Raw genomic sequence first — 9,095 nt, forward strand, 5'->3', positions numbered from 1 at the left:
ACGCCCCCAAACACCTGTACTCTATTTCTCTTCAGGTGTGTGCTTTAACACTGCCAAATAAATCTGCCGGCCTCGCTCACTTCTGCGTCCTGAATTTCTTTTCCATGGTGAGAGTCAAGCACCTATCTAGGCCAAGCTGAGATCCCCACTTGCTTTTTGGCGGGATCCCCAGAAATCTGTCTGGAGACAGTTTAGCCGCACAGTGGGTACTTGACAAATTCATACTTTAGGGAAATATTACAAAATTTTCTAGATACTCCTCAAGACATAGCTACCTGTTTTGTTTTGGTTTTTTGTTTTTTTTTTAAGAGGAGAATTAAACTGAAATGAAAGCAGGTACCCTTGAGGGTCAACAGCACCATCCCAGAGAACTTCCCGTGTGCCCACCACAGCAGAGGTCCGGGGGTCTCCACAACTTCTGTCTGACTTGGCTACAAATTTGAGGTTCCCAGGACTCCCTTCTCAGACAGAACTCAGGGAAGTACTTCACTTACATTATGCATTTAATGTAAAAAGAGACAACTGAGGAACAGACAGTGAAACGGATGCCTAGGGCAAGGTATAGGGAAGGGACAGGGCTCCCGGGCCCTCTCTAAGCAGGCCACCTTCTTATTCTTTTTTGTTTGTTTGATTGTTCATTTGAGACAGGGCCTTGCTGTGTAGTCCAGGCTGACCTGGAACTCACAATCCTCCTGCCTCAGCCTCACAAATGCTGGGATTATAGGTGTGCAGCACCCTACCCAGCTGTACTACCCTCTTGTGGTCAGCACTCTGGGAGCTCTTTAAACTTTGCCCTTTTCAGGTTTTTATGAAAGCTTCGTTACATAGCGTGATTGATTAAGTCATTGGCCATCAATGACAAAGTCAACCTTCAGCCCCTTTCTCCTCTCCGTGGGTGGTCTGAGGGGTGGAGGGGAAAGCAAAGCTAATGTAGAAGGACCTCCTTCTTCCACCCTCCCACTCCCAGAGAATGGATTCCACAGCCAGATCCAGGCGGCTGCTTTCCAAGTAGGAGCATGGCTCTTACCACAGCTGGGATTCTACCCAATGAGGTGGTCACTATTCAGTCCATCCTTCCCTCGAGAAATTTGATAATAATGGTTTAAAAACACAGCTGCCGTTGCTTGTTTGGAAATTACAGCTGCTCCTAGCCCTGTAGCTGTATCCCTGGTCCTACAACCACTGCATGGCATGGGGAAGGGCTAAGTTCCGGTGTGGGATGACGGACAAAAGCATAACCAATGTACCTGCATCATCCCCTACTGGGGAGTCACACAGTCATTCCTACATCCTCTCTCACCCCTCTTCCCCAAGTCCAGCAAAAAAAAAAGAGAGGACCCCACCTAGGGGTGACAGTCCTTCCACCCCAATCATGTCGGCCAAGGCTTTAGGACGCCTCACCTGTTTGGAGTAACCTGTGTTTCAATTGCCAACCCACATCTCCCCATCAGACCATTATCTGAGGAGATCGTGTCTCTGCCCACTGTTGGACACTGCAGGCTGTAAAGTGTCCTTCTTGACCCTGAGAGGTGTGATTCGGTCATACATCAATGGTATGGTTCTTTCAATTGCTGTGGTTCTTTCACCACATTTTGAGTTTGACTCTACCAGGAGGTAAGCACGACCAGGCTAGAGTTGTTGTCAATGCTCTGAGGCCTAGTTATGCCCCACCCTGGCTCTACCAGCCTCTGTTTGCCTGCTGTGTGCAGGGCCTCCCCTGGGGAGCTGGCCACAGAGCGCCAGCCCTCTGAGCTTCTGCTGGCAAACAGAGCCGTCCTGTTGGCATTTGTCTCTCTGCATTGCTGGAGAGCAATGTCCAGTCCTTTCGTGGACCCAGCCACCTTCCCTTTGCCCATGCTCCTGCCCTTGAAAGCTGAGTGAGGAATGAGGTGCGCTGAACTGGAGTTAAGGCCATGAGCTTTGCTCTCGCCGCTAAGTGCACCGCTGTGTTTCCCTGGGTTGGAAGCATCACAGGCCGACGATTTGATCAGCAGCTCCTGGAGGAAGTGCTGCGAAGAGCCGCTGAAACGACTGAAAGCTAAGGTGCCCACCTCCGAGCAGAACCGCAGAACCGAGAAGAGCCAGATGTTGGTATTTACCAGCCAAGCAATCTAAGAAGACAGGGAACCGTGGCCTTACAAGTATTTGAGCGCAAGGACAATGGCAAGAGGTTGGGAAAGAAAGACGAAGGGCTGAGGAAGCAGCAGCAAACTGCTGTGCAGGACTGTGCATCTCGCCGTGAGTGCTGCAGAGCTCATCACTGGGGACACCAGAGACGTGCTGAAGCGTATTTCCTTTTCTTCTTCCCTGGGTTTTAGCCTGAATTACTGACGGACAATAGGTGTCGAGTTAGCAGAGAGAGCTGAGTTTGTAGTCGTTGGCCCTGTGGGCACTGACCTAAAATGCGAGGATCTCCAAGCCCCGGGCAGCTCCATTAAGGTACAGTTTCGGGAGAGGGCAGGGAATGTGCACTTGTGACAAGCATACTAGGCGATCCTTAGGTACACAAAGGATTGGAACACTCAAGAGTAGTACAAACGCTTACGTAGCACTACTACAAGTAGCATTTTCTGTTTTAAACAATTAAAACATTTTAATCCTCACGACAGCCATAGGAATCAGGCCTTATTAATGCTACAGACTTGTAGATCAGGAAACTATAGCACCTCAGGAATAAGTCTCTTGGCAAATGACTCAACTAAGAGCTATCAGGGCTGGAATTTGCCCCCTCCTGGGCAGACTGCTCCTAAGCCCATCTCCTAACTCTAGGAGATGCCTCTTGGAGGAGTTGGCTTTGAAATCCTGTTGGCCTCCTGGATAAAACTACCAGGGAGAACTGGTTCCACGCCTCTATTCCCAAAAGCGAAATTCTCTTTTCTTTTGTTTTAAAACATAGGTTACGCTAGTCAGCTTTCTGTGAGCACAACCAACTCCTGAGTCATCGCTTCACAAAGACAAAAGGTTTATTTTGGCAGCTGTGGGGGACACTATAGCAGAGACTGCAGCAGAGGTGAATGGGTAAGTCAAGATCCCTGTTTGTACACTGGTGGGTATGCAGCGATCTCAAACCCCCACTGCTCTAACTTGGTCATGGATCTTACATCTTTTGGTTCTGATGTTTTGACAGCTTTGTGTTTTGGTAGTAAGAGCCTGTGAGATACTTGATTTTGAGAGGCACTTCTGCATTTGAAATAAGGTCTCGTGAACATGTTGATTTTTTTTTAAATTAAGTTGAGGTTGCTGTCCTGGAAAAGTTCAACTCTGCCCCGAGCAGCGTTCTCTGCCTCCTTGGGACAAAAGTTCTCTAAGCTACCACCAAGGCAAGGAGGCTCAACTCTTTTCCTGTTTATCCGAGTCTTTAGAAATTCTCCAGGGAGACAGGTGCTCCTTGCCTCGTTCCTCTGTGTTGAAACGGATGTGCTGGGAGTCTCCAGGGACCCTTTGTTTCCCTAAGCCATTGCAGCGCCACGATCACAGTGTGCAACTCCTACCCAGACAGGCTCCAGGTGACTCAGGACAAAAGGAAGTGAGTCAACAATGCCACTTTAGGTGCTGGAAACTTGGGGCAGTCTCCTGGGAGAGGTGATGCTGTATTGGGGCCCTGTCACCAGGAGAAAGTTTTCTGGGGAGCCTGGGTCAAAAGCAAAGAAGGGGTGAAGACGGGACAGATAGGGGCCTCCCTGGACTAGTACTGCCCTTGAAGCAGGTGGGGATGGGGACTCTAACAAACCCTCCAAGCCTTGAATTAAAATTTAGACTTTCCCTGAGGTAAACGTGGTGTAGAACACTAAAATGAATTCAGAATGTTTCAAGGGTTTTTTTTTTAATTTGGGGTGTGAGATCCCTGAAACTAGGCACACATTATGAATATAAGTACACATTTTTGAGGCAAGAATATTGTAAAACCTTTTCCACACAAACGAGTCTTATAAGAAGCTACCCTGCTCTTCTCTCGCCCACCCTCTTACTAGCAGCTGCTTGTTATTTTACACTCCCTAGAACCACAGTCTTCTTTTTTTTTTAACTTGAACTATCTTTCAAGGATGATAAAAGAGAAAGGTATACTTTACCTAAAAGGGTTCTGAGAGCATAGGGAAGCACTATTCCCATGACTTTCATGCTTTCCAGATCGTGTCCCTGGTGCCTTTCCTGGGGGCCCTCCCAGGACCTTGACCCTTTGGCCCCTGTGAGCTCATCACTGCCCTGCCTTCCGGGCTGCTTTCCCAGGAGGAGGAAGGAGTCCTGCGCAGAGCAAAGGCATTCTTATACGTCACATTCTGAAAGGTCCTAAGCCTGTAAGAGATTATTATTAATATTATTTCAGGGAAAAAATGTTTTCTTCATACCATCTGGCTCATTTTTGAATGAGAATGAAGACTAAACCTAGTAGAGTTAGAAAGTGGGAGCTCAGAGATAATCTTCCAACTCATTCCATTAAGTAATCTTTCGTTCAGTGAATTTTCCTTTAGAGCCTATCCGTGCTAAGGACAGAGGACACAAGAATGAGCAAGACCCCTGACAAGCTCTTGGAAGAGACAGTTTAAATTTTTCAACTGGTTAGGTGCATATTAAATTTTTCAACTGGTTAGGTGCATACTGGAGAACTACTGAGGGTCTGTGCAGGAGGTCTTTCTGATTTCTGAAGCCATCCTGCCACACCTCGACCCTTCTGACAGGTATAGGAGGCTCTAGTTGTTCCCTGAGATATTTTGTCTTTGGATGGCATCTTGGACACGTTGTAACCAAGCTTTTACTGAGACATCTGTGGCCATCCACACGTTCCAGCTTTGACATATCAAATCTTTCTTTGACTAAGACAAAACTGCCTCTCCCTTACCAATATATTAAGTATAGACGTCCAAGAGTCAGGCAGGTTTACTAACTAACTGAAGTGAGCTGGCTATAAGTTGATACCCTTTGACTGAGGGGTGCTTTGCATATTGAGCATGTGAAAATACTTTCTTCTTTCAAAGGAAATGCACCTCATTCCATTTCTCTTCTTAAAATGAGCAGTCGTTTCAGCCTGTCTTTATATCCAAGTCTATAGCAATATAGCATAATATAATAGAGACCAAAAATTCTGTCTACTCTAAGAAAACAGTGAAGCATTTATTATGACAAATAATGCCTCTGGTTAGGACGCGTGTTGGGGACTGCCTATCAGGAACACTTTCCCGTGGTTCCTATTTAGCACATGACACCTAATCAAAGTACATTCATAGGCTAAACCTGGTGTAGAGCAGGCTATTGGCTTCATCTGAATAAACAGTGGCTTCAGAATTCAAAGAAGAGACTTCCATTTTGGAAGCTACTAAGAATAAATATTCTCCTTTAGTATCTAATTCCTTCCTTCACTCCTTTGTCCACCTACTTATTCGAATACCTACTGAGTACCTGCTAAGAACCAAGCCTGTGCGCAAGAGAAGCAACTGAAAACAATAAACCCCCTGCCCTGAGGATTCGTCTCCTTTCCATCTTTTATCTTGTCTCACCTTTTATCTCATATTTAAACTGAGCCTTTTATCACCACTGAGCCTTTGAAATGGCCTGTTTTCTTACCATCACTTGATGTAAGTGAATGCCTTATGCTGTGATTTGAACGTGGCCCCAGAAGTTTATGTGTTGGAAACCTAATCCCTAGGCAGCAGCTACTGATGAATTTAATTAGATCCACACAGCCAGAGCCTTTGGGAAGGAACTGGGACTAGAGGAGGTAGTAACAGCAGCATTTTCGTGGTGATATCACTGTCTTTACTATGAGAAGAGGAAGAGAGGGCCAGGCTGGTGTGCCTGCTCTCTCTGCCTGCTAAGGTCCTGCGTGATTAACTACACTGCAGAAAGCCGCCACCAATGCTTCAGAGACACTGCTGTGCTGTTGGACTTCCTGTCTTCCAGAATGGTGAGCCAAATAAACCTCTGTTTTCTGTAAATTAGTCTATAGTATTTGTTATAACAGCAGAACCTGGACTGTGGTAACTCAACTGATCCCAAAGGCTTAGCCTGCTCAAGTATGAAACAGTGTGGATCTGGCCACTCTGAGGGAACTGAGCCTAAGCTCTTTCCTTGTGTCCTTCTCTCCAGGGCCTTTCTGATTTCTGAGGCCATCTCGCCACACAAGGACCCTTCTGATGGGAATACAAGGCTCTGGTTGTCCCTCCCAGGAGTCAGTCTAACTCAAGTTCAAGTCTGCCTTCAGAGCACTGGGGTCAGACCCCACACAACACTGCACCAGCCTTTCATGGGAGCAAGAGCGCTTTAATTTAGTCCAGGAGGAATGAAAATGCAATAGACAACTCTTTCCCATTTCAATAAGACTGCTTTCTCATTATATAGTCTGAGCTGTTCCCAATTCCATAGGTTATAAATTCTATATGTACCAAATATTTAAAATTGCCCAATTCTCATCACTAAATTCCAAATCCACTATTAATTAGTTCTGAATATTCCTGCAGAGATGAGAAGAAAGTGGTGAACAGGTGCTCTTTTCTCATCCGCTTGGACTGACCTGACGGGACAAAGTTGGAGGTAATTAAATTTCTGTACATTATGAGCTGTCCGTACAATCAGGAGTTGGGAATTCTGTAGCATCTTGACCAAAATGCAGCCAGTCACCAGAAGTGACTTTTGAGCACTTGGAAGATAGTTAATCCAAAGTGAGATATGCTGTAGTTAAACAGACACTGGATTTTAAAGGCTTAGAACAAAACCACAAGATTATAAGACATCTCATTTATGATTTTTTAACATTGATTGCAGATTGAAAAAAATGCTTTCTTGGACATATTAGCTCAGAATATATTATTAAAATTAATTTAATTTGTCTCCTTTTCCTTTCTTTAATGTGGCTATGAAATATTGAAAATTCCATGTGTGGTATACACTATGCCTCTTTTGTGCTGGTTCAACCTTTCTCCTTTGATTTACCGTAGAGGAGTTACAGGCATAGCAAAAGCAAGTCAAGGAACAAGAGTAAACCCACACTAGAACTTTGGTCCAACACTGTGTATGTAGACTTCCATACTTGATACCTTTTAGAAATAATCCCAGCTTTCCTATCTCGATCATTCTCTTTTCGTGTGTCTTTTCCCCCACAACATTGATCCAATTGGGTTCCAAGTTAGTACTTAGAAGGCCAACCTTAGAAGTCTCTTTCTCTGCATTTCTATCGCAGAAATTATTTTCTTTCTTTTCAGGGGGAGTTATTTTTCAGTTAAACTATAGTGAAATTATAATTAAGGGACTTAGTTGAGTGAGAATTTCTGTACAAGTGTCTTTAGTAAAAAATTCTGAGTGTCATGATTTTCTCCATCCTGTTTATTCCAGCTATAAATGTGAATCAGCTATCTGATGCCTTCGAGAGTCCTTTGCAAGGTGGCAGCTGGAGGTGCTCCCAGATTCACTGTGTGGGAGGTTGGTAGAGAAAACACACTGATGTCTGGTTCTTTCTGACTGTGGCTCTGACCCTAAGAGGCCTTGTCTCTAGGGTGTGAGCCTGAACTCCAGACCTGGGAGGACTTGGCTGCAGACCATCTTCACACAGGGAGAGACCAACACTGACGGATTAGGAGTATTTGGGGTGCTAATTACACACACAGCAAGGAGAACAGCCACTTCCACGTCTGTCTTCTTGCCTTTTCCACCACACCAAGGTCTTTTGAAACATAATAGTACAGTATTTGTAGTCATTTCTCCATACTTCTAGAATAAAGAAAAGTGAGAGTCTCAAATTTATAGACTAACTCGATATTGGGAATCATATTTCATTAATTAATTGAAAAGCTAATCTACAACTATTGGGTTTTTTTCCTCTGCTTTCACAAGGTATTTTAAAGATGTGTATAAACTATAGCCAGTGCAGACTCATTGTTGGAGAAGAATATCTGACCACTGGTTAAGCATATTTGTGACAGGCATGAACCCATGCTGCATCTGGGCACTAACTATACCTCCCTGCTGTCCCCTGGCCTTTGAGCCTGTGTCCCCATGACGAGGCCATCTTTAAAGTCAGCCGCTTTCCTTTATGTGCTGTTCTTTGCATTCTGTTCCCAGGGGGATGCGAGGAAATAATGGGCCAAAGAAATAAGCACAAGTTAAATTGATTTTTTTCTCTCCCTCCTTGAAATCAAATAAGAACTAGTGAACAAAACTAAAAAGCCACTAAAATATTTTCTTTATCTTTGAAAATAACATGCTAGATATTTGTTCGCCAGCTTCCTTTCGTGAATGATTACAGTTGCCTTGATTGAACTTCCAGGATGAAAAGGTTTTTTTTTTTTTCAAATTATTAACGTCATTACTGTTAGAACTATGAATCAAGGCCCTATAGGTTTTCATTGCAGAAAATTGATACCCCAAGGTACTTAGAGCAGCAAGCCTCATTTGAGGTGCCTGTTCCCACACTGACCCATTATTCTTGTTCTCAATTTAGATTTCCTCTTTCCCCTATCTGGCTTTTTATTCACAATATTTAGGAAGCAAAACCGTAAATGGTGGAGAAGAACCATAATGAAAGCCAGCATGGCATTCTTCACGTGAGAATGACAAACTGCGACTCACAAAGTAGATTCCAGCTTTGCGCAGGGCAGTATTGCAGCCAATGAGGTTTCTCTGAGGCTCGATTATTGCTAATTGAAAACTTTTCCCAAAGTAGATTCCAAGTTATTTCATGAGAAGTCCAATTATCTCTGGGAACAAAGATAAAGTAATCAATCATTGAAGCCTTCTGGCCCTGCAGCCCTCTCATGTGCTGAGGCCCTGAGGGGGGCTGCCTGGCCCTCCGTGTCCTGTCGCAATAATCACAGCACCCACTCTGCCAGCAGGACACGGACACGAGTGTGACGCTGTTTAGAACCCAGCTCCCATGAGCTTACTTTCCTTCTGCACACTCTCCTGAAGTGGTCCTCCTGAGAATGTACACAGGGTCACCCCCTCTCCTGTTCTCAGTAGGCTTTTCCTCTTTACCATTGTAAGTCCTGGCTCTCATGTATCAGGATTCTTACCATGCTTTGCTTATTCCTCTGGGGTAGAAACCTGAGGCCCAACCAACAGATAATTTGAAGCATGAGGTCAACAAATCCTTTTTTTTTTTTTTTTTT

General features: G+C 44.7%; 1 pseudogene; it reads left to right on the plus strand.

Moving 5' to 3' along the window:
• Positions 1–8,568: 8,568 nt before the first annotated feature.
• Positions 8,569–8,752, plus strand: LOC117286229 (annotated as a pseudogene).
• Positions 8,753–9,095: the final 343 nt, after the last annotated feature.

This window comes from Fukomys damarensis, unplaced genomic scaffold, assembly GCF_012274545.1.
Source record: "Fukomys damarensis isolate Sample0158 unplaced genomic scaffold, DMR_v1.0_HiC HiC_scaffold_15, whole genome shotgun sequence".
NCBI classification, from domain to species: Eukaryota; Metazoa; Chordata; class Mammalia; order Rodentia; family Bathyergidae; genus Fukomys; species Fukomys damarensis.